General features: G+C 45.6%; 1 protein-coding gene and 1 pseudogene across 1 annotated transcript in view; one reads left to right on the top strand and one right to left on the bottom strand.

The window, feature by feature from the left end:
- Window positions 1-25,965, bottom strand: part of PFKFB3 (6-phosphofructo-2-kinase/fructose-2,6-biphosphatase 3) — an 87,281-nt gene that overhangs the window by 48,842 nt on the left and 12,474 nt on the right. The gene's annotated exons all lie outside the window — the stretch shown is intronic.
- On the top strand, window positions 3,261-4,969 carry LOC118637766 (annotated as a pseudogene).

The raw sequence follows: 25,965 nt of genomic DNA, 5'->3' as shown, positions 1-25,965 counted from the left end.
AGGTAAAATCTTACAGCATGTCACACAACAGGGGTTCTAATCCAGACGTGTCAGATCAAAAAATTGAAATTAACTATGCTATTAACCACTGTGCTCACTGGCCTCCTGAAATAAAACTTTTTTTTAAGGAATATATATGAAGCTGGTTATAGAGGGCAAGAAAAAAGGAAGGTCAGCGGGTCTGAGGTAGAGAAGGTCTGCTAGGGAACCTAGGGAAGAAGGGGCCACTGGGGAACCCCTATGTCACCCAGGGGAAGAGGCTAACTGGGAGCCCTCCACCCCAAGCCCAGGAAGTTCAACTTCCCAGCCAGTGAGCCTGAGGTCATCAACCCTCGCCTCTCCTCCTCACCTATTTGCTGGTCCTGAAACATTTGCCTGGTGGAAGACGGAGGCTGTCAGTTCTCAGTTTGACCTCCAATGCAAATTTGGGTTAGATAACACTCTAACCAAAACAGTAGGGTACAGTAAACAGGTACCTAGCTAATTCACAATTAGAACTCAGGAGCCCAACGTTGGAAGTTGGAGGAAAAAGAGGAAATTCCTGGGTCCCAGCAGCTTAGCTTTGGGTCATCTGGGGACAGAGCAAGGCTGTGCCTAAATAGGGGTACTTCTGTCACTTCCTACAATGTGTTCAAATGTATTGACATGTTACATCATACTAAAAGGGGCTTTTTTCCAAAGGATGCCATAACTGAGAGGTCCCTCTGTGTCGTCTCAGAGATGAAGTACCCTTGTTGGAGAGCACATGGGTCAGTTCAGCCCTTTCCACATGAAAGAGAGAACGGAACTGCTCGGCCCTGTCACATCATGATCTCTGGGAGTATAATTTGGAAGGCTTTGCCTAAAATGATGACTCAACAGTGGGTATCACAGGCTCCCAACAGTGTGCGCCCCTGAACTCCGGCCCAGGTCAGACACACTGGACACTCAAGTGTAAAGTGGATGAGCTGAGTCACCTGCAGAAACAGCACACCTGCGATGCTTTGTAAATGGGTTACAGGTTAACCCAGCAGTTGTTTCTATAAACAATGAGGGATCAAATGAGGATTCAAGGAAAGAACTGGAAGGTTTTCCGTGCAGATAAGAGATTCACTAGGAAGCCACCTGGGACACAATCTGTTCACCTAAGTATTTCTTCTAAGAGAGAAACATAGATAGGTTGCCTCTTGTATGCACCCCAACCAGGGACCAGACCTACAACCTGGGTATGTGCCCTGACCAGAATCGAACCCACAATCTTTCAGTGTACGTGATGATGCTCCAACCATCTGAGCCCCACTGGCCAGGGCTCCATGTATAATGTTTGACTCCTCAAAAACTTAACTACTTATTAATAGCCTACCATCAACCAGAAGCCTTACCAATAACTTAGATAATGGATTAACACATATATTGCATGTTACATGTATTATATACTCTATTCTAACAATTAAAAAAGCTAGAGAGAAGAAAATGTTATTTAAAAACTCATAAAGAGCCCTGGCCGGTTTGGCTCAGCGGTTAGAGCGTCCGCCTGCGGTCCTGAGAGACCCGGGTTCGGTTCCCGCTAAGGGCACGTACCTCGGTTGCAGTTTGTCCCTGGCCCTGGTCGATTGTGCAGGTGGCAGCCACTCGATGTGTTCCTTTCACATCGATGTTTCTCTCTCTCTCTCTCTCTCTCTCTGTTCCTCTCTCTCCCTCCCACTCTACCTGAACAAAAAATGGAAAAATGTCCTCCGGTGAGGATAAAAAAAAAAAAACTCATAAAGAAACCCTGGCCAGTTTGGCCCGCAAACCAATGAGTTGAGGGTTTGATTCCAGTCAAGAGCACGTACCTCGGTTGCGGTTCGTCCCTGGCCCTAGTCAGGTCGTGCGGGAGGCGACCAGTAGATGTGGCTCTATCACATCAATGTTTCTCTCTCTCGCTCTCTCTCCCCCACCCCTCCGTCCCTCCCTCCCACTCTATCTGATGAAAAAAAAAAAAAGTCATAAGGAAGCCCAGCCCATGTGGCTCAGTGGTTGAGCATCGACCCCTGCACCAAGAGGTCACTGATTCGATTCCCAGTCAGGGCACATGCCCAGGTTGTGGGCCATTCCCCAGTGGGGGACATGCAGGAGGTAGCCAATTGAAGTTCTCTCTCATCGACGTTTCTATCTCTCCCTCCCTTTCCCTTCCTCTATCTCAAAATCAATAAAGAAAAAAATTTTTTTTAACAAAAATAAAAATCATAAGGAAGAGAAAATACATTTACTTATTGAAAAAATCCACATATAGATCCCTTTTTCTCTCCCTCTCCCTTTCTCCTTCTCTTCCTCCCTTCCTCTCTTCCTCTCTTCCTCCCTTCCTCTCTTCCTCCCTCTCCTTCTCTTCCTCCCTCCCTCCCCCTCATAAAAAAAAAAAAATCCACTTATAAGTGGACCCATGCCATTCAAACCCACGTTGTTCAAGGGCCAACTGTACCCAAGGTGTAAACCCCATGCTAGAGCAATTAAATCAGAACTTCTGGGTAAGCCTTATGCTTTGCAAATTTTTTAAAAGCTTCTCAAGTGATTACAGTGTTTAGCCAATAAAGATTCTGAATGACTGTCACCACATCTAGTCACAGGGCCAGCATGTGCTGAGCTTCAGGCTGGGCCTATGGGAGTAAGAAGATATATATGGCACCTGCATATAAATATTTTATATCTTGTTGAGGAATCAAGGGATGAATGTATGGGGAACTATTAGTAAACCAAACTGTTGTGGAATTTGGAGGTATTTTGAAGAAATCAAAATCAAGTGTCTACAATAAGAGAGCCCCGTAAAATTGGTATTTCTGCTGCTGTGTCTGCAGCCTTTTTCCTAGGTAGCTATAACAGGCGGTTTAGCAGTCTTGAAACATTTTTTGTTTGTTTTTTAAAATGAAGACCTAGGTTGACCTTCTGAAGGAAGGCTGGATAAATTTTTAGGATACCAAACTGCTAGGTAGTTTCCAGAGAACATTCCCTCTGCCTGCTATCACAGGATAAAGTCCCCTGAAAGTTCCTTGATCCCACCCAGTCCCTTCACCCGTCAGAGACTGGAAGTCCCCAGCTGAGAAGAGCAGGTGTGACGTGTGAGGACTAGGTCACCTGGGGATGAGATTGGGGGCCTGTGTGTGTACATGTGTTCATTCACGGCTCTGGTGCTCCAGACCCTGCAGGTCTCTGCCATGTCCACTTTCTGGGCCTAAGGTCAACAGAGTGTATCCAGGAGAACAGACAGCCACTCGGTTGACCCTGCTGTGGAGCAAATAGGCACCATGAGGCTTTGGTAAAGGATTGCACTATCTGGCAGACTCGGCTCTTTGCCCTCCTGGCCCTGGCCCTGGCCCAGGCTTCTGGACTGGACGACAAATTTCACCCACACTTGGGCACTGTCCAGCTGAGCCAGTGAGAGTACAGGCAGTCTTGCCTCCCTGCTCCTCTGGAATCGAAGCTCCGTATCTCAGGCTGGTATGGCAGAGCCTAGAGGAGGCCCAAGGCCTGGGGGTGCCGGGCAGGAGGCATGCTGCATTTCCCTTTGTAGCCCCCTGACGGAAGCATGCAGCTCTATCAGGCCCACTACACTTTATTTTTATTTTTAATCCTCACTCGAAGGTATTTGTCCATCAGATAGAGCAGGAGGGAGAAAGAGAAAGAAACATCGGTATGAGAGAGACACATTGACTGGCTGCCTCCCACCTGACCCCAACCAGGGCCAGGGATGAACCGCATCCGAGGTACGTGCCCTTGGTCGGAATCAAAGCTGGGACTCTGGTCCGCAGGTCGATGCTCAGGCCCATTGCACTTTAGAGTGAAATACAGAGCCTGGCAGGGAGAGCTGGCCTGTGGGGATCTCGGGGAAAAGGTCAGGCCTGTGATTCAGGAGGCCCTGCTTCTCCTGGAAGGGGCATTAGGATTCACGCTGCCCCCCTCGCGCGCTGGACTCCCAACTGCTGCTCTTCCTTCCCCCTCCTCTCTTCCAGTTCACGATGCACAGGCTACTCTCACGCTTGCCCATCTTGCCCAGACTTACCCCTCACATATCTGATGCGACACTGGCAGAGTTTTTGGAGCCTTGGCCTGCTTGCATTTTGGGTGAAAAGGGGGTTTTATGGAAAGTAAACTCACAAGGAGATCTGATCATAAATTCCTAACTGGGCAGGACTGATGGGCTGTTACGCCCCAGGCATCCGTCTTTAGTCAAGTGTTTATCTTTGCCTTAAGCAAGCCCTGTGCATTGTTTCTGTGCATCTAGGTTAGCACACCTTTGAAATAAGCCAAAACCACCCTCAATAGAGCACATCTTGTTAACTATTATGTAATTCAATCCCTGCCTTGCTTTTCCTACCTCCACTGAATCTTTGCTCCTTAATTTCAAATGCATAAAAAGAGCTGCAAAACTGTTATTCTCCAGAGCATTTGAGATGTTGCTCCCCAGCATAGGTAGTTGGCTTGGCTCAAATAAACTCCTATAAAAATTCCCTACAGGTTTGGATATTTCTGACATTAACATAGACATGATCTTTCAGCACAGTAGGGAACAAACTGTTGGGATTTGGACAAGTAGCCCAAAAACAGCATAGTGCCAGGCAAAGGTCAAGCATTTGCCTGTTTCACCTTCATCTGCTATTCCTTTTTGTGGGAATCAAACTGCCTGGGTTCAAATCCAGTTTCACCACTTTCCAGCTGTATAGCCTTAGACCAAGAATTTAAGAGCCTCTCTGTGTCTTACTTTCTTCACTGGTAATTAGGGAGATGATAGAGCCCCAAATCGCTCTTTTTCCACCATCATGGTGCATGCAGTTGATTCTTTTTCGCCACGTCGTCTCACAAGATTTTCAGGATCCAGAGGTTCCTGGCCAAAAAACAAAGGCAGAATTGACCCATTCCCCAGTGGACTCAGATTAAAATTGGTGGTAAAATCAGGTACAACTCCAAGAGGAGACATTGGAGAAGAACCAAGCTGGGTCTACAGGGTCACACATGAGATGGTACACATACGTATGCTGTATCCAGGTTGCTTGCATCTTACCATATCACTGAAAAGATCGCTACTATCTGGACAGTTGGGTGTGTTTTATCGGGAAATTACTGGAAGAATTATTTTATGTTAATATGTTTCTGTACTAGTAGGTTGGATCAGTAATAAATATGTGAGACCTTTAAAAAAAAAATGCCCTGGCTGGTTAGCTCAGTGGTTAGAGTGTCAGCCCGTGGACGAAAGAGTCAAAGGGTTCGATTCCGGTCAAGGGCATGTACCTTGGTTGCAGTTCATCCCTGGCCCTGGTCGGGGTCGTGCGGGAGGCAACCAATCCATGTGTCTCTCTCACATGAATGTTTCTCCCCCCCCCATGCCCTTCCACTCTATCTGAAGATAAATAGAAAAATATCCTCAGGGGAGGATTAAAAAAACAAACAGAGCCCAAGAAGTACTAGCCACTTTTTTTTTTTGTACTAGCCACTTTTATTCTTAGCCAATAAATTCATAACAGCTACCTCTTACTGAAGGTACCAGGCATTGTTAGGTACTTTAAACAGATTATCTCTAATCTTTGTTATTCTAGAGATAAGCAAAGAATCTCAGAGAAATTAAATAACTTGCCCTAGGACAAATTAAATAACTTGCCCTAGGAATGGGGAGGTGATGGAGACCTTTCACAGAGGTCATCATGGTAGACAGGAGGAAACTGGGACTAGAGATCATTTCCCAAGACATTTCAAAGGTGTTGACTGGCAGTATCCCTGGTCCAGAGCAGGCCCACCATAAACATTTGTTGAGTGGATGAATGAAGGAAGCAATTAATGATGGCTGTACAAGTCAGTGTGTACCCACAGGTTCAGAGACAGGCCTAAAGCAACTGGACCAAAGAAAAACCGGGACCTCAGTGAATGTGGCTCTCCCCCATAGTTTAGAAAGCAATCATTTTAGGTTCCTTAAATGCCCCATTATGATCCAATCTGAAACCAAATCAGTCTGCAGCCTCAGGAGCTTCATTGGGTACCTTGGCCCTTCCTATGACTGGGTTTCACACAAGCCCTCAACACAGAACCCGAAGCCCAACCAACTGAGCCACACCGGCCAGGGCAGTTTGCTTGGTTTTGTTTTTGTGTTTTTTTTTGTAATCCTCACCCGAGGACATTTTTCCATTTTTTTGTTCAGATAGAGTGGGAGGAAGAGAGAGAGAGAAACATCGACGTGAAAGGGACACATCGAGTGGCTGACACCCACACGACCAACCAGGGCCGGGGACAAACTGCAACCAAGGTACACGCCCTTAGCGGGAACCGAACCCTGGGCCGCAGCCGACACTCCAACCGCTGAGCCAAACTGGCCAGGGCAGTTTGCTTGGTTTTTGTTTTTCTTTTCTCCACAGTGACTTCCGTGGATCTAGACATACAGGAACAAAACCATCTCCTGGAGCCTGAATGCCTTCGTTATGTTTCGGTTCCAGCAGCAACTCGGTCATTCTGGGCTAGTCCATCCCTCTCCATGCCCCAGCTATGCCATCTGTGAAAGGGGATGAGGATAATAGGACCTTATTCCTTAAACTTGAATGAGTGAATGCATACAGACATCTAGAACAATGCTTGGCGTAAGTGCTCAGTGTGTTGGGCTTTTTAATGTTACACCAGCATTCTGTACCTGAAAGCACCTGGAACGGCCGAGAACGAGGAGAGAGGACACAGAGAAAGACTGAGATGAAAGTTCACAATTTGTTGTTAATTTATCAGCACTTATGCAGCAGCCCCATATTTCTCCCGACTAAAATTAAGTATTTCCCTTGTGCATGGGAACCAAAGAAGAGGTGAAACTGGTGTTGGAGTAGAGTAGCTGGGAGCCAATTCATCTCCGTTGGAAAGAAATAAGAGAAGCTGTCCAGGAGGCACACGTTGACCACACACCCAGACATCATCCACACAGGCTGCAGAGGCGGACCACGGAGCCACACAGCCAAGGAGACCCTCACCTAACTGAGCACCTTCCTCTTACCTCAAGAGAAGCTCACCACCAAAGAATGAAATGAGGAGGAGATACTTTGTACTGGGCTCACCCGTGACCCACCCAAGCTTTCACCCTTGCTCTGGTCAGCTGGGTCTCTGCAGTCCAGTGTCAGCCAGCCTGGTTTCTCAGAGACCAAGTCCACCTGACCACTGGGCCTCAGGGCTTGCAGGCAGCTCTAGGCAGCAGGCCCAGGAGGTCAGCCCCGGCTGGGGAAGCCCTCACTCCACAGAACTTGAGCCACGTACCAAGAAGCCCTGCCTGAACATCGTGTGATGTTTCCACACGAGGTGCTGGGGGCATGGTCACTTTCCTAAGAACCCCTACACTGGACTGAAAAAGTACGTTATCTGGCCAGATAGGAAGAGGTCAAGGAGATCTTGATTTCTTTTTGGTAAACAGAACTGAGTCAGTGAAATGATGCAAACAGTTGGTCTGTGCTTTGAAACCAGAATGTATCACAGAGATCCAAGTCTCTTGTTTTACAGACAAAGAAGCCGAGGCTCTGAGAGGTTAGAAGAGAAGGTATGGGCTTTGGAGCAAGGCCCACCTGTTAATTTCTGATTCTTCTTTTACTGTAATTTGCTGCTTCACGTGCCTCCAATCCCCATAGCTAATTAGTCGCCAACCACTAAATGCTTCTCATATAAATAATCTATGTTCTTCCCATTTCTACTGTCTCCACTCAGATTTAAGCCTTAAAAACCTAACCTAGACTATAGGTCATCAACTTCCCCTCTCCCTTCCTACAGCCTCTTCTATTCCAACTCTTCGTACACTGCATAGACAGGCTCCTTTTCTAAATCAATACTTTAATTCTGTTCTTCCCCCACTCAAACTATCACTGGCTCCCTGCTCCCTTTAAGACCACTTTCAACCTCCTCAGTCTTCACTGAAGGTCCTCTACAGTGGGCTCTCAAGTAACCCTTCTCCCTGTTGCCCCTGCACTCTGGCCATTTGCTCTGCTTTGTCTCCCCCACACTCTCCTGGCCATCTTTACTTTTCTACAGAGCACTCCATCAGAAACCCCTTTTTCTCCTTTTAGTTCGATCCCTACTGATCCTCCATGTCTATCAGCATCTTTCCCTTGCTAGCCATAAGCTTTCACTTCCCATACTACATCAAAGACTGGTGTGTTGTCTGCACCTTTTCATGTGAGTGGACACATGTGTGTGGTTCCCACACACACTCTAAGCTTCTTCAGAGCGTGAATATTCTTCTCTGAATCCAACCCAGCACACAGCACAATCCCAGTGGAATATGGTTGATAAAAACATAAGTGGACTGACTAATACACAAGAGAAGCCAACAATATGGGCAGTCCTCCTAATAAGCTCTCCCTCCAGTGAAGTATGTGCTTGGCACCAGGAGCATGAAGATGACAGAATATCGCCCTGGCCAGTTTGGCTCAGCGGTTAGAGCGTCGGCCTGTGGTCCAGAGAGACCCGGGTTCGGTTCCCACTAAGGGCGTGTACCTCGGTTGCAGTTTGTCCCTGGCCCTGGTTGGGTCATGTGGGTGGCAGCCACTCGATGTGTCCCTTTCACGTCGATGTTTCTTTCTCTCTCCCTCCCACTGTATCTGAACAAAATATCAAAAAAGGTCCTTGGGTGAGGACTAAAAAAAACAAAAAAAAAAACAGAATATCACCTCCACCTTTCATAGAATGCTGGTGTGCAGGGACATGAACACAAGCAATGACTGCAATGACACAGCTTCTGTTACAGAAGTGCATAAAGGTCTAGTGGAAGTATTGAGAATAAAGCTCCAATCCTGTTAAAGAAGTCAGAGAAGGTTTCATGGAGGAAATGGTGTGAGGAGAGTTCTGAAGTGACCCAGGTGGGTGGAGCGCTGCAGAGGACAGGGTGGAGAGAGAAGAGGACGTCCCAGGTGGGAGGAAGTGTGCAGGCAAAGGCGTGAAGGCGGCAGCAGAGATCAGGTTTGAGGAGAGCCCTGGGAAGACCTGAATAACTACAGTGGGTGAGGGCTAGTAAGTGAGGCTCAGTGAGGCTGAAAGGGTTGTAAAGAAACAGAGGGGCCTCCAGGTGGAGATAAAAGATCTAGTTCTGCCCAGCCAGTGTGGCTCAGTGGTTGAGTATCCACCCATGCACCAACAGGTCGCCAGTTTGATTACCAGTCAGGGCACATGCCCAGTTTATGGGCCCAATCCCCAGTAGGGGACATGAAGGAGGCAGCCAATCAATGTTCTCTCTCATTGATGTTTCTATCTCTCTCTCTCCCTTTCCCTTCCTCTCTCTAAAATCAATAAAGAAAAAGAAATTAAAAAAAAAATTTTTTTTTTTAAAGATCTAGTTTGCCCTGGCGGGTTTGGCTCAGCGGTTAGAACCCGGGTTCGGTTCCTGCTAAGGGCATGTACCTCAGTTGCAATTTGTCCCCAGCCCTGGTTGGGTCGTGTGGGTGACAGCCACTCGCTGTGTCCCTTTCACATCAATGTTTCTCTCTCTCCCTCCCACTCTATCTGAACAAAAAAATGGAAAAATGTCCTCCGGTGAGGATAAAAAAAAAAAAAAAAAAAAGATCTAGTTCTGTTCCTTCTTCTCCAAGTTGTCCGGCCTTGGGCAAACTTATAAATTGCTCTGGTCCTCAGAGCCCCTGATCTTTAAGATGTATACAGGTATCCCTCGCTTTCCAAAAGTTTGCCTTACGATACTTCATTTTCACAGAAGGCCTATTTTAGTGTGGCAATGGCTTCTTACATAAAAGTGAAAATTCTTTTCTGATTTCTTTCAGTTAGTGAAAAACAATAATACTCTTCACTAGCCCTGGCTGGTTTGGCTCAGCGGTAGAGCATCAGCCTTCAGACCAATGATCACAGGTTCAATTCCGGTCAAGGGCACATACCTCGGTTGCAATTTGTCCCCAGCCCTGTTTGGGTCATATGGGAGGCAACCAGCCACTGTGTCTCTCTCACATCAACGTTTCTCTCTCTCTCTCCTCTCTCTCTTTTTCTCCTCCTTCCCTCCTCCCTTCCACTCTCTCTAAAAATCAATGGATGGCCCGATCCAGCAAGAAGACATAACAACTGATGAATGTTAAGTCATAACTTTATTAGGTTTCAAATGTATTAATTGCCATCATTTCTGTTTTGATGGTATTGAAGAGAAACTCCTCATGTCTACACACTGACTCCCCTGCTGGTAGTGCTCTCCCACTACCCTTCAGCTCTCAGCCTAGACAGCTCTGCCTGTTAACCTTCTCTGCTGCCCTTTCTGTGGACCTGGGGACCCTCCCAGAGCGCAGTGGCCTGACCCCATCACAGCACTCAGCAGAGTCCAGAAAATGCATTTTTGCTTAAGCCAAGGACTGCATTGTTCATATCTTAACTCAGAACACTTAATACTGGACACGTTGTAGATATTCACTTGATGAGTGAATGAAGGAGAACTGAAGTCCTCAGAAATTCAAGCCTCTTAACTTTCATTGGCTCCCAGAATAGAAGCAGTTTTTATTCAAATAGAAGAAATGCTGGGCATGCAGTCAGAAGAATTTGCCTTGCTCTACTGCTTACAAGACCTGAGATCTTCGATGAGTCACTTAACCATACAGGGACTCAGTTTCCTCACTTGCTAAGTGGTAAAAAGAATATTGGCCTCGCAGAGCTGTCCTGTTTAAGTAGCAGTACTGAAATGTGTTTGGCAAACGTTAGTTAACATCAGAAGCAATAGGTCCTGTTACAGAGTGCCAGGACCTTGGCAGGAAAGGTAAGTAAAACGCTGAAGTCCAACCAGCACAGACCGCAGGAGGGGGCACCCCAGCTCCAATGAGAATACCTGGTCCCCTACCTCCTTCTCCCACTTCAGAAGCGTCTGCTTTTTGGCTTTTCGCTGGCTGCACCCAGCACTGTTCCTTCTTGTGAAGTGGGCTACCGGCTAACGGAGCCATGTGAACCGAGAAGCAAATCGACATCACATGACAATGACACACCCCTTATGAAATAGATGTCTGCAGCTCCTCTGATGATTCACTGCACAGGGACTTCCTCAGTGTCGGGGGTAACGCCTGGGTTTCCACAGCACAGCTGCCAGGGTTCGGGTTTCCCTCTCTGACTAAGACACCGAATGGAATACTGCAGCACAAAGGGGAATAATACCATCTTGCTCCTTCTGAGTCAGCCTTCCAACTGTAGGATTTGGGTGTCCAGCCAAGATCTACTGAATAGAAATTTACATTTTAACAATATCTCCAATGAGTCAGAGGCAGTCAAATTTGAGAAGCACTGGTTGGTTGCCTGCTCTGTTATCATTTTTTGAGCAGTGGCATCCAACCTTTTTTTATCACAACCTACTACCTCCGAATCAGATGTTTCTTCAGTTGTAACTTATTCACATGTACTACCGCACTGATATATTATATACACTATAAAACTTAGTCAAAAGTTAGAAAGTAAAAAGAATGTGCTAAGAAATAAATAAAAGCAAAGTTGTAATATTTGCTTCCTACACCCAAAGTAATCTTCCAGTGGCCAAAGAAGGGCATGCGGTGAGCCCTGCCTTTCTCAAACCCTGGATTAGAGGGAGAGTTCTCAGCGCAGAGTTCGGGGCTTGAGGAATTGGTAATCTCCTGTAATTTTTCAGAATCCTCTCACTCCTCTCTGGCCCCACCCATCCTAACCCCAAGATCATTTCCTTACCCCATCCCATCCCCACCCCTGCACCTCCACTGTTGTTCTTAAGTTTCCTATTCACATCATCAATGGCCCCAGAAATGTTTGTGGCTAAAAGCTTCTAGTACCATTCATTCATTCATTCCTTTATTTATTTATTTATTTATTTATTTATTTATTTATTTATTCATTTTCCTCACCAGAGGACATTTTTTCCATTTTTTGTTCAGATAGAGTGGGGGAGAGAGAGAGGAAGGGAGAGAGAGAGAAACATCGACGTGAAAGGGACACATCGAGTGGCTGCCTCCCACATGGTCCTGACCCAACCAGGAGTGGGGACAAAGTGCAACCGAGGTACATGCCCTTAGCGGGAACCGAACCCAGGTCTCTCTGGACCGCAGGCCAACACTCTAACTGCTGAGCCAAACCGGCCAGGGCTCTAGTACTATTTAAAGGACATTTTCTGTATTTCATTTGTTAGAGGAACAAAAATAAAACATAAACAATTGGAGGGGTGGGAGCAAGTTTGGAAGGTAGATTTCTTTATTTTAAAGCATATAGCATTCTTTCTCATTTCTAGATCACCAAACAATCCAAGAAGTCACTCAAGATAAGGTGACAGTCACGATATAAGGTTTTTAAGTGGCTTCCAGGCAGAAGCACTCCTGTTTAGGGATCAGGATCTATTTCTGGAGCTCTGGGGGTAAGCAACCATGGTGCTCCTGCTTGAAGCAAAACCACCCACCTCCTCACCACAGAACCAGAGGGTTGGCCCCAAGGCACAATCTCCCAATCCTGCCGCTTCAAAACCCCAAACAGAAGTCCAGGAAATTCAACACAAAAAAGACTCCCAAAATGTTACTAATATAAGGTTTCTACAAACAGAGAATAGGAAAAGTAAAGTCTTTCCAGAGAGCAAGCCATACATACTATCAATAACTATTTCAAGCTTGTCGGTATCTCACATCCACAAAATCAAATCTTTATAAAAACATGAAATTAGCCCTTGCTAGTTTGGCTCAGTAATTAGAGCGTCAGCCCTTGGACGGAAGGGTCTTGGGTTCAATTCCCAGTCAAGGGCACCCACCTGGGGTGCAGATTTGATTTCTGGCCCGGTTGGGGTCATGCAGAAGGCAACCAATCAACGCGTCTCTTTCACATTGATGTTTCTTTCTCCCTTGCTCGCTCTCTCTCCCTCCCTCCCTTCTTCCTTCCCTTCCACTCCGTCTAAAAAAATTAATTGAAAAATATCCTCAGGTGATGATTAACAAAAAAAGAAAAAGAAAATTAAAGAGTGTAAGAATGAAGAACCTCTTCTCCAGGCATATGGACCACCAAGCAGCTGCATTTTGGCAAGAAAGTATAACAGAGAACTCTGTTAGAGAATGGGGAGGACAGGAAGGAGAAGCATTTGGCTAAGGACCACCTGAGGTTGTGCTGTCCTGAGTGGGTGGATCACTGGAGACTGCCTGGTTTTCGGCAGGGCAGGCCTAGAAGACAAGTTAGCACTTGGGGCAGCTGCTGTGCTAACCACTCATTCTTGAGTCTTCGAGCCCATTTCAGCTCATACAGAAGCAGGTGGCAGCAGCAACTGCACAATGTCATGGCTAGACTGAGGTCTCCTTCGAGAGAAATAAACAGCCACCACCTGTGGAGCACCAAACATGTGCCAGCAGTGTTTGGAGTGCTTTGAGCACAATCCTCACAACCACAGCTGAGGCAACAGGCACAGAGAGATTAAGGAACTTCTCCAAAGTCACACAGTTACTAAGTGGTAGAGCTGGTGTTTGAACCCATAAATCCTGAGCCCAAAGCCCAGATAAACCGCCCACCACTTTCACTTGCATACCCAGCCTCCAGTCCAGAGGCTGCAGGGAAGGGGGATGTTCAAACCTATTAAATAAATCTCCTCCCCTTTATAAATGAAATCAAAGGTGGCCAGGTGGGTGACCAGAGCCTGGCTCAGTAAGCAGGAACAAAGCAGAGATCTGATGACTAGTCTTCCAAAACACTGGTTACCTCCACCTCGGAGCTGTGCTGGGAAAAGAATGTTGAGGTGGGGAGGAGAGGAGAAGGCTAGAAACAAAACAGCAATGTGCTTTAACTTTTGCCCTCTACTCTAACCCCAAGTTTTTTATGCCCTGAAATACATCACTAGGATAGGGTTCTCTTCAGTTAAAGATCTTTGAGGCCAGTTAAAATGCAAACTAAGGCCCTGGCCAATTGGGTTTTTTTTTAGAGCACTGACCCGTGGACTTGTGCTGATATATTCATAACCCCCATACTTGATGATTGGTAAATTATTGTGCTGACTTGTTTATAGCCCCATAATTGATTATTGGGAAAGTCACTGTGTGCCCTCTAGCTGAACCTGTTTTGTAAAGAATTTAACCAATAGCCCTAGCCAGTTCGGCTCAGCGGTTGAGCGTCAGCCTGCAGACCAGAGAGTCCCTGGTTCAGTTCCCGTTAGGGGCATGTACCACAAAAAAAAAAAAAAAGAAAGAATTTAACCAACAGGATAGAGATCAAAATAAATTGGAATACTCCCTGAACCAAGAAATTGTTGGGAGCCGGCTACATGTCTGACAGAGTCCACGGAGCCTGGAGGTCTTAGAGATTCGACCTCCCTCACAATCTCAAGGAATTAGGCTTGCATTGTGTTTGTGCAGCTTGGGGCTAAGTGTGACCCAATGTACCTTGAAATACTTGGGTGTACCTGGGTGTGCCTGTTATCCGCAAGGCAAACTAATTCTAAATAGCATTGTATTATATCAAGGCATTATATCAAGATGATCCTATTTTCTTATATCATTAAACCTTTGCTGTAAGGTATAAAAGGCATGTAATAAAGCATATCGAGGCTTATCTCCATAGACTGTCACAGGGGTGTTTGGAATCAGACACCTGCTGGCTAATAAACAGCTCTTATTTGGACTTCAATTCTCTAGTGGTCTTTCTCTGACTGTCGCACCACAGCAGACTGATGGGTTGCAGGTTTTATTCCTGGTCAAGGGCACATACCTGGGCTGCAGGTTCAATCTCGGCCCTGGTCAGGATCATGTGGAAGGCAGGCAATGTGTGTTTCTCTCTCACATCAATGTTTTTCTCTCTCTCCCTCCCTTCCATTCTATCTACAAGTCAATGGGAAAACATCCTCAGGAGAGGATTAACCAAAAAAAAAAAAAGGCAAACTAAGCTACTATCACTTAAAGATGATGCAAATGAGGGATCTGAGGATTTTGCAGGAGGAGAGTTCAGGACAGAACAGAAATAAGCCACCTTCTCTAAACCTTGCTTAGGACTGGGCAGGGCCGAGGGAGCTCTAATGACTTCAAACCCTAGAGGCAGAGAAGTGAACCTTCAGAGATAAGATAGCTCCTAGAGCTCCAAAAATTGTGTTTTGGGAGGAAAGGAGAACAAGTCTGGATGCTGCCTCAGGCAAATTCCTCTGGGGGGAAGAGGGCTCAGTTCAGTATTTTCTGTAAGGAATTGTAACCAGGTTTGCTAGAGGTTCAAGAAAAAAAACAGATATTGCCTCTTTATAACCATTCCATACCTCTCTCCCTCCTAGGGATGCTACAATGAATTTTATCTGACAACTTAATACAGGTAGCAAAGACGAAAATAGACTCCCTAAAGTCCTTGTCTTTTCAGAAAGTATGAATATACTTTCCAATGAATCCAAGACCTCTGTATGGATCTTTAGTCACCTTCCCTACAGACTTCAAGTCTGAAATATCAGAAACTGAGGATCACAGAGAATCAGACCAGCCCAGGTGTTTCCCTCCTGACTTTTCAGGAAAATGTAGCTGGTGTTGGGAGGGGGTGGGGGGTGTTGGTTGGTTGAAATGCACTCAGGTCAGTCACTCACTCTTTCAGTCCTCCGTTCTTCCTGAACTGGTCCCACTTCTAGCTTGGTCCAGGTACAGGGGGTGGGCAAGGGGAAGGAGTGTGAGATTTGAAAAAAAATGAAGGACAAGGAGGCAGTAAGAAAAGTGGATGACAGCGGGATACTGTGCTCACATTTGTTAATGTCAACATTGTTTTCACAAGTGCTACAGCACTTATAGGGACAATAGGTCAGAGATGTGCCCTGCTGTCAAGTCTGACTTGCTGGTAAACAGGAGGCCTCTTCCATATGGAGTAGTCCTGGTAGCCTCTCTGGCCAGGACAACCTCCCTCTTCATTGGAGGTAGAGAATCAGTGACAGAACTAAAACAGGGCTGAACAAATCCTCTAGTCTAGACCAATGTTCTCAACCCATGCAGAAACCCTTCCACACCATCATTATTCCCAAAGTAACCCATCCTATTAAAAGATACATCATGAAAAGGCAAGGGCGTTGGAGTCTGGCAAATGAGAATTTGAATCTTAGCTCCACCATTTTCTTCCTGATATATGTAAATACTTAGCTGTACCTAGTTCCTGGAAAACTCCATAAACGTTCATTCCTTTCACCTCTCTGTAACTGACCTGAAATTCACATCTGCTCAACACCTCGGTGGTCCCCTCAGGCGGGCAGGACCGAGACCAGCCTAATCTCTTGTCCACAACAGTCTTTCTTTTTTTTTTATCCTCACCCGAGGATACTTTTCCATTTTTTGTACAGATAGAGTGGGAGGGAGAGAAAGGAAGGGAGAGAGAGAGAGAAACATCGACGTGAAGTGACACATCGAGTGGCTGCCACCCGCACGACCAACCAGGGCCGGGGACAAACTGCAACCGAGGTACATGCCCTTAGTGGGAACCGAACCCGGGTCTCTCCGGACCGCAGGCCGACGCTCTAACCGCTGAGCCAAACTGGCCAGGGCTACAACAGTCTTTCAAATGCATACAAACTCAGGCGCACCCAGGGCCTATATGGGCTAAACATCCCCACTCCTCATGGTTTCCAGACGCTTCGCCAGCTGAGTCACTCTCTGAAAGTTAACTCCAGGCCCTCTTAAGGCAGGGGCTGATGTAGCCCGGGTCCCAATTCATTCTAGGCCCTGGGAGTGGGGGTCCTCAGCTCAGGGTCTGGGTATGGGCCCGGGGCCAGGGGCTGGAAGAGTCTACACCCAGGAGGTGGCTGTCGTTTAAGGGAACCACTGTGACCCTCAACCCTCGGGAGGCTCTGCCCGCAGCAGCTGCGCGGGCCGTCTACGCGCTGTAACACAGAACATCGTGTTCGGTACATCTTTCTGCCAAGGAGGAAAAAGCAGCACAGGGCACTTACACTATTCATTCCCCAATCAAAGATTAAAAACACTGCACGCTCTTATGCAATCTCCCACGTTCAGAACTTTTATTTAATGCCTCTCGGTATCTCGTTCCTCTTCGGCGGCGGCGTGCAAGCCTGCTCCAGCCCCACCCAACCCAGGATTCGGCTAACCACCTGCCGACCTATTTCCTCTGGCGAATTTACAAAGCACGGCCGCTCCTAGGGCTTCTCGTAGGGAAACAAAACAAAACAAAAAAACCTTGGCTTGCAAAACCAAAACAGGCCGCAGGCAGAGGAAGCACACAGCCTCCACCAGGCGCCAGCCTGAGCCGGGCGCACACCGCACCCACGTGCGCGACCAGACGGCGCGGAGCAGGCTGGGGCGGCGACACGTGAACGTGGCGTGCAGCGCGGCCGGGGCGGGGCGGGGCGTGCGCTGATCGGCTCGTGCGCAGCGCCTGCAGCCAATCAACGCGCCGGGCGGCCGCCCCGCCCCGCCCCGCCCCGCCAGTCCCTCCTTGGTCCTCACAGCCTGGTGGCGCGTCCCTGTCTGACCTCTTTCGGGCCAGCCAAGCTCAGCTGGCTTCCACCCCGCATAAGCCCGAGTGCGGGAGAGGCGCCCGGCTGACCCCGTGGCGACCCCGGCTGTAAGGCGGCTCCTGCCCCCCGCCACCGTCCCGACAGGCGACCCCGGGTACAGGGACCCGCCTGAAGGTTGGCGCGGGCGGGTCGGGGGCAGGGCGTCCTCCCAGCCCGGGAGAGGCCTGCAGAGCCCTTCCCTCTGCCTCTCCCCGCATCTGGGTCCTACATCGTCTCTGTCCCAAGGCCTGGCTGCCAGGAGGAACTGGGAAGGGGACCAGGATATGCCACCCCAAATATACCTCTATGCCAGCAGGGTTATTTTAGGTTTACTAGTTTTGAGAAACTTTAGACACAGGAGAAGCTCTGAAAACAAGTTACCCTTTTGTAAGGGAAACTGACATGTAAGAGGGGGCGGTGCCAGGAACAGAGCTATTACGAATGACCAGGATCCCTGCACCCAGAGACTTGTCTGCATGGCTCTGTTTACCACACATTTCCTCTTCCTACCTTCCTGTGGATTTTCTTCCCCTTTGAAGCCCTAGACCTGTCCCTTTCCTTAGCTCAGCCTTGTAAGTCTCATCTTTGTGGGGCTTCTTAGTGTGTGCACATATATAATTAAAATTGTTTTTTTTCCTCCTGTTAATTTTTTTTTTTTTTTACTGGGGTTTGGGGTATCTCAACCAAGAATCTAGGAGTGAGGAAAAATTATTTTTCCTGTCCTACAAGATATAGGGCACATACATGGTGTTATACAACATCACCAAAGTGTTGACATCCAATCTATATGGGGGGGTTTGCCTTAAATTTTACTCTTTTTTTTTTTTTATCCTCACCCAAGGACCTTTTTGCATTTATCTTCAGATAGAGCAGGAGGGAGACAGGGAGGACGAGAGAGAGAAACGTTAACGTGAGAGAGACACATTCACTGGTTGCCACCCACACGACCCCAACCCAGTGGGATAAACTGCAACCCAGGTATCTGCCCTTGGCAGAAAGGAACCGAACCCAGGACTACAGCCCTGGCCGGTTTGGCTCAGCGGTTAGAGCGTGGGCCGCGGACCAGAGAGTCCCGGGTTCGTTCCCGCCGAGGGCAGTACCTCAGTTGCAGTTTGTCCCGCCTGGTTGGGGTCGTGTGGGTGGCAACCAGTAGATGTGTCTCTCTCACACTGATGTTTCTCTCACTCTTCCTCCTGCTCCCTCCCACTCTGTCTGAAGATAAATGCAAAAAAATATGTCCTCAGGTGAGGATTTAAAAAAAAAAAAGTAATATATATTCATTGTGAAATTATTGGAAAGAACATAGAATATTCCTGGTTGTGTTTTCTTTGAGACTGCGCAGATTTTTTTTTAAGCCCCAGGAGATTTGATATTAGTCCTCACTTCTGTAATGAATTTACAATCTCAATGTCATCGTTCATAAGGAATTAGATATTAATCATGAGGTATTTTATTTTCCTAATAAACAATACCAAGAGTAACGGAGATGCAAGATAAAAAAAAAAAAAAAGCATTCCTGGAAAAAACAAAAAGCAAATAGAAGATACAAATATGGAAGAAAGAACTTTTTTGTATTGAACCAGAATAAGAGATAACAGAAAGAATTTATGATTTTAAAAATCTGTCTCCTAGCTCTGTCCATTGAAAAGGCCCTGGAAACAATGATACCCCACTAGCAAGAAGCACACCAGAGTCCAGATCTTGGTTTCTGTCCTGTTCCACTAAAGGTAACCAGGGCTCCTTTGGGAAGTGGCTGATCCCAAGACTGAGCCTGGAACATCTGGTTGTGGCAGAATATAAAGAACTCAAAAACCAATGAGGATGTGTCAAAAGGACATGGCAGCCAGCTTGAAAGGGCTCTAGAAATTTGGGACAATTTGAGCATCAAAATGAAATAATGTCAGGAATGAACTATAACAAATGCAAAAATAATTTTTATTTATTTTCTAAATTTTTTTCTTTATTGATTTTAGAGAGAGAGGAAGGGAGAGGGAGAGAGATAGAAACATCAATGAGAGAACATCGATTGTCTGCCTCCTGCATCCCCCCACTGGGGACTGGGCTCACAACCTGGGCATATGCCCTGACCACTGGGGACTGGGCTCACAACCTGGGCATATGCCCTGACCGGGAATCGAACCGGTGACCTCTTGGTGCATGGGTCAATGCTCAACCACTGAGCCACACCGGCCGGGCTTTATTTATTTATTTTTTTGGAGCTTAACTAAGTTTATTGTGGTAATCATTTCACAGTATATGTAAACAAGTCATTAAGCTATATACTTTAAACTTATACAGTGTAGTATGTCATTTATATCTCCATAAAACTGGGAGGAAAAGGTTATAAAGTTACTCAGAAAGAGTTATAAAGTCTAAAAGTAAAAGGAGAGTCCCAGATAGAAACCTCAGTGGCACCTGTTGGTGCAGAAAAGAGGCAAGATCCCATGCCCCATCCTTTACAGCTTCCGTGTTGCCAAGTCAGTCAGTGCCTGTGGCATGCCAGCACTTCACTGTCTTTGGCTGGATGACTGTATAAAGCCCCCTTAGTTATCTTGATGTCAAGAAATGTCTAATCCATCTAGTTCCTCTGAGTCTGCCTCTGTGTCACCAGGTCACCATCTGGGTCATCCTTTTCTTCCCATGAGGATTGCCAGACTAGGCGAGTCATTATAGATGTTTTGCTCTAATCATATCACAAATAACCAGACCTTAAACTCCTCCAAATCCATACCATCTGAGGCATGAATGAAAACCAGTAGATGTCTGCCCCGATACCCACAGAGGGAGTGGTGGGTATGGCCTTCCTGCATATGCCTGCTTGGGTCCGGTGCTCAGGGCAGATTGCTGCTGCTGTCGGACTCACTGCTTCCAGACCTTAACTGGAGTTACGGAGGCCAGAAGTCTGAGATCAGTTTCACTGGACAGAAATCAAGGTGTCTGCCAGGAGGAGTCCTAGAGGCTATTCGGGCGTGTCTTTGCCTTGTTCAGCATCTGGAGGCTACTTTATGCCTTTGACTCCCAACCCTTTCCTGCCCCACCGCACCCTCTGGTTTCCATCCTCAATCTACTTGCAAAAATAATTTTTAAAATCCCTGAATCCAGGAGGGTGTCAATGGGGGGAAAAGGAGAAACATCTGTAACAAAAATAAATTAATAAATACATAAAAACAATTTAAAAAATCCCTGAATCCATACTATTACTATCATTAATAATAATAAAATTAAAACAATTTTTAAATTTTTTCATGTTTTTTTGCCCTGGTCGGTTTTTCTCAGTGGTTAGAGCGTCGACCTGCAGTCCAGAGAGACCCGGGTTCGGTTCCCGCTAAGGGCACATACCTCGGTTGCAGTTTGTCCTCGGCCCTGATTGGTCGTGCGGGTGACAACCACTCGATGTGTCCCTTTCATGTCGATGTTTCTCTCTCTCTCTCTCTCTTCCTCTCTCTCTCTTCCTCTCTCTCCCTCCCACTGTACCTGAACAGAAAATGGAAAAATGTCCTCGGGTGAGGATAAGGAAAAAAAAAAAAATTAATGTTTTTTATAAAGTGGAATTTAGTGTTTTTTTTATTTTTTTCTTTATTGATATTAGATTTTTTTTTTTTACTTTATTGATTTCAGAGAGAGAGAAAGAGGGAGAGACAGAAACATCGATGAGAGAGAACATCTATCGGCCACCTCCCACATGCCCCCCACTGGGGATCAGGTCCACAACCCGAGCATGTGCCCTGACCAGGAATCAAACCAGGCCACCTCAGTTCATGGGCCACCCTGGCTAGGCAAATAAAACTATTTTAAAGGGGAGGGTTGGTAGGAAAGCTCTTCTTTACAAAAGAATGCCAACCAATAAATGTTGAAAGAATGAGAGAATCAGTAAATTGCCATTTTTTAGCCACCATAATAATGTTTCAGTCAAGAATCAAAAATACATACTAAAACTATTACATAAAAGATTATTGGGAACAGCCCTGGCTGGTGTGGCCCAGTTGATTGGAGTGTTATCCCATATACCAAAGGTGGCAGGTTCAATTCCCAGTCAGAACACATAACCCAGGTTACAGGTTCTATCCCTGGGTAGGGGCATATGTGGGAGGCAACAGATTGATGTTTCTCTCTCACATCAATATTTCTCTCCTTCTCTCTCTCTCTAAAAAAAATATTCTAAGAACAGAATATTTTATTCACATGTTGTGAGTGATCGCAAAAGATCCTCCACAGATAAGTTTTTAATTACAAAGTTTTTAATAAAAAAGGAGGGAAAGTTGCCTTTACAATTAACACAAACAAGTGACTGGTTATTTACATCACAATTAAAGAGACAAACTGACACCCTAGTCCTGTGATTTTCAACCAGTGTGCCACAAGAATTTTTAAAAGATGCAATACCAGCCTGGCTGGTATGACTCAGTGGACTGAGCATCATCCCACATGTGGACTGAGAGGTCCTGGTTCGATTCCGGGTCAGGACACATCCCCAGATTGTGGGCTTGATCCCCAGTCAGGGGCGTGGAAGTGGCAGCTGGTCGATCTCTCCCACATCTGTTTCTATCTCTCTCTTCCTTCCTCTCTCTCTAAAAAAATCAATAGACACATACTTAAAAAAAAAAAAAAAAAGACTAGAGAAATACAACCCCTGAATGTGTGGCATTTAATTGGATCCTAGATCCAAAAAGAAAAAAAAATCTACAAAAGACATTATTGAGACAATGGAAGAAATTCAAGTATGCACTGGTAACTAGTAAGTCTTATATCCATGTTAAATTTCCATCTAGGGTGAGAATTGCATTGTGATCACATAAGAGAATGTTCTTGTTCTTGGGAGGAACATGCTGATGTATTTAGGGATAAAGTGTCATGCTGTTTGTAACTAATTCTCAAATGATTCAGTATCAACAAAATTGGTTGAGAAAATAACTTGATATAATGCGGTAACTAGAAAAAAATAATAATAAAATGTAACAACTGGTGGATCTAGGTTATATAGATTGTCCCCTATACCATTCTTGGCTTGCCTTTTTTTTTTTTTTTAATTTATTGATTTTAGAAAGAGAGAGAAACATCAATTTGTTGTTTCACTTACTTATGCATTCATTGGTTGATTCTTGTATGTACCCTGATCAGGGATCTAACCAGCAACCTTGGTGTATGGGGACAACTCTCCAAACCAAGTGAGCTACCTGGCCAGGGCGACCCTTGACGTTTTTTAGAGTAAAAAGAGAGACAGAAATAGAAAACCTCCAGGCAACAGCCTCTCATTGCCATCACATAAAATTACTTTCCTAACATACAATTAATGCTCGGTGGGCAAGACGACTGTAATTCTTTTTTAAAAAAATTACTGAATTAATTGGGGTGACATTGGTTAGTAAAATTATATAGGTTTCAGGTGTACAATTGTTTTTTTCTTTCTTTTCTTTTTTTTCTTTTTGTTAATCCTCGCCTGAGGATATTTTTCCATTGATTTTCAGAGAGAGAAAGAGAGAAAGGGAGAAAGGGAAGGGAGGGAGGGGGGGGGGGAGAGGGAGGGAGGGGGGAGAGAGAGAGAAACATCAATGTGAAAGAGATACATCAATTGGTTGCTTCCAGCACGACCCCAACCAGGGCTGGGGACTGAACCTACAACCCAGGTATATGCCCTTGATTGGAGTCAAACCCACAACCTTTTGGTCCATGGACCGATGCTCTAACTGCTGAGCCAAACCAGCCAGAGCCAGGTGTACAATTCTATAATACATCATCTGTATATTGCACTATGTGTTCACCACCCCAAGAAGACTGTAATTCTGAGTCATCGAACATATGTGTATATATATATATATATATATATATATATATATATATATCTCAAAGTTGGTATGTTTGTATAGATACACAAATAAAATACATATGAAATTAAAGGGGCAAGTCTGAATCTTTATAAAATAAATACTGTTTCATTATCTATGTATTCCTTAAAATTATATTGTTTAGTTTTAGGTGTATTAATTTTATAAAAAATATTTTACTATATCTAATGTTTTTGTGATGTTTTAAAATAGTCATTAACAGCCCTGGCCGGTTTGGCTCAGTGGTTAGAGCGTCAGCCTGCGGTTCAGAGAGACCTGGGTTCGGTTCCCACTAACGGCATGTACCTTGGTTGCAGTTTGTCCCCGGCCCTGGTTGGATTGTGTGGGTAGCAACCACTGGATGTGGCCCTTTCACGTCGATGTTTCTCTCTTTCCCTTCCTCTCTCTCCCTCCCACTCTATCTGAACAAAAAATGAAAAGAAAAAAGTGTCCTCCAGTGAGAATTAAAATAGTCATTAACAAAACTGTATGTGTCTATCAGAGTGTAGCTCCTTCAGATTGCTGTATAACATTTCACTATGGACTATACCAAGAATGCATTCCTTCTCCTGTTCACATGCATTTGCTTGTTTAAAAGTGTTTCTATTAGTGTGCTGCTGTGAACATCACCTGAATGTGAGTTTCTCTCAGAGACACACCTCAGAATGACACACCTGGTTACAGGGTATGCGAATTTCAATTTTGCAAGATAATTCCAAACCGTTTCCAAGGCACTTGTACCAATTTACATGCCCACCACAACGTACCAGAGACCCTTCTATCCACGTTCTCTCCCACACTTAAAGCTGTGACTTCTTCACTTCTGCCAACCAAAGAGAGGTAAAACTGTATCTCCCACGGTAGTCTCATCTGCATTTACCTGGTCACTGAACAGATTAAATGTATTTCCTTATGTCCTGTTACACATTGCCTGATTCAGTTTCTAACAGCAAAAGGAACAAAGCCACAGAGGAAAGAGGACTGTCTCCTTGCTTGGTGCAGTTGGCTCTTCTGTGGAATGCATTATGATTTTACCGTCGTGCTGTATATTACTTATGCATTCCAAAATGAAATTTTTAAAGTTCTGTAAGGTTGCCCAGCCAGTGTGGCTCAGTGGTTGAGCACCAACCCATGCACCAAGAGAACACCAGTTTGATTCATGGTCAGGGCACATGCCCAGGTTGTGGGCTCGCAATCCCCAGTGGGGGGCATGCAAGAGGAGGCTAATCGATGTTCTCTCTCATCAATGTTTCTATCTATCCCTCTCCCTCTCCCTTCCTCTATCTGAAAAATCAATAAAGAAAAAATATTAAAAAGAAAATAAAGTTTTGTAAGGTTAAGAAATCAAAGTCCTATAAAGCAGTAGTGACAGCATGTTCTTTTGCTTCATTCAAATTACTTCCAAAGAAAAGCTTTTATATAATCCAGAATTTGCACAAAACATGATTTCTGCTTCAAGTGGATTCCATTTTTTTGTTCTCCATTTTCATCTGGGAAATAATGTAACGATAGCAAACATGATTCATTGTAAAGTGGATGCTAATTGACTCATTTTTATTAGAAAGGGATGACGTTCAAGTTTTAGATTTTTCACACAGAAACCAGGCAATTTTCAGATTCAGATTCCTGTACTGTTATTATGAGGCAGCACGTTGATGATAAAATAATTTTTGTTTTGATTTCCTAATATGTCTGTTGACAGTTTCAAGTCTGTAGCTCAGGGCCATCAGTTGGTTTCTTTTTGTTGTTCAAACATTAATGAGGTTTTAAAACCCATTTCTCTAAGATGAGGTCATCTAGTTGTCATCAAGCCTATGGCTCGGGGCTTGGATGGAGGTAGATAGCGTGACTGACCTTCTGGTCTGCCTGGGACTAAGGAGGTTGCTGGGTCTCCTGACTTTCCATGCAAACGGGGAAATTCCAGGCAAACCAGGTTGAGCTGGCTGGCCTGTCTGGAGACTAACTTGGTCAGCTGGTGGCTGGGCTTAGTTTGTTCAGGAAGACTTCCTGGAGCAGGTTTTTTCCCTTCCCCTACAATCAAACCCTTCACAATTTAAGGAAACTAAAGAATAGACAGAAATATAACTGCCAATTGGATACTACTGACATGGAAACATTGGCAACATGGAAAACCTACCTAATGCTTCCCTACCAGCTTGGAAAATATCTATGCTCAGTACCTGTATGTAAACCACATCAAATTTGACATGGCAATAATCAGCAATTTTTTTTTTATCCTCACCCTCAGGACATTTTTCGATATTTTGTTCAGATAGAGTGGGAGGGAGAGAGAGAGAGAGTAACATCGACGTGAAAGGGACACATCGAGTGGTTTCCACCGACACGACCCAACCAGGGCCGGGGACAAACTGCAACCGGGGTACGACGTGCTCTTAGCGGGAACCGAACCCAGGTCTCCCCGGACCTCAGGCCGAGGCTCTAATTGCTGAGCCAAACCGGCCAGGCAGCAACTCTGATTTTGAAAGCCAGTTTCTTCTTCAAAGGAGGGTGTGTCAGGCAGTTGACCCAGAGCATAATGGGTCTTTCTAGAAGGCTGCTTGCCGAGTCCCAGTCCTTTTGACCCAGGGACAGAAAATGAGCCTCAGGAAAATCTGCTGCTACCGTTGCAGTTACTCAACAGGGTTGCAGAGCTGGGCTGAACTCACAGTAACCTCCGCCTCTGCTGTTGGTACAGCTGTAAAAAAAGTCAGTTCTCCGCAGCATCTCCACATGTCGCCTAGAATGCAGTTAGGAGGCATC

This window comes from Molossus molossus, unplaced genomic scaffold (assembly GCF_014108415.1).
Source record: "Molossus molossus isolate mMolMol1 unplaced genomic scaffold, mMolMol1.p scaffold_m16_p_1, whole genome shotgun sequence".
NCBI lineage: Eukaryota > Metazoa > Chordata > Mammalia > Chiroptera > Molossidae > Molossus > Molossus molossus.
The sequence above is the reverse complement of the archived record's forward strand: the minus strand, read 5'-3'. Positions and strand labels throughout refer to the sequence as shown.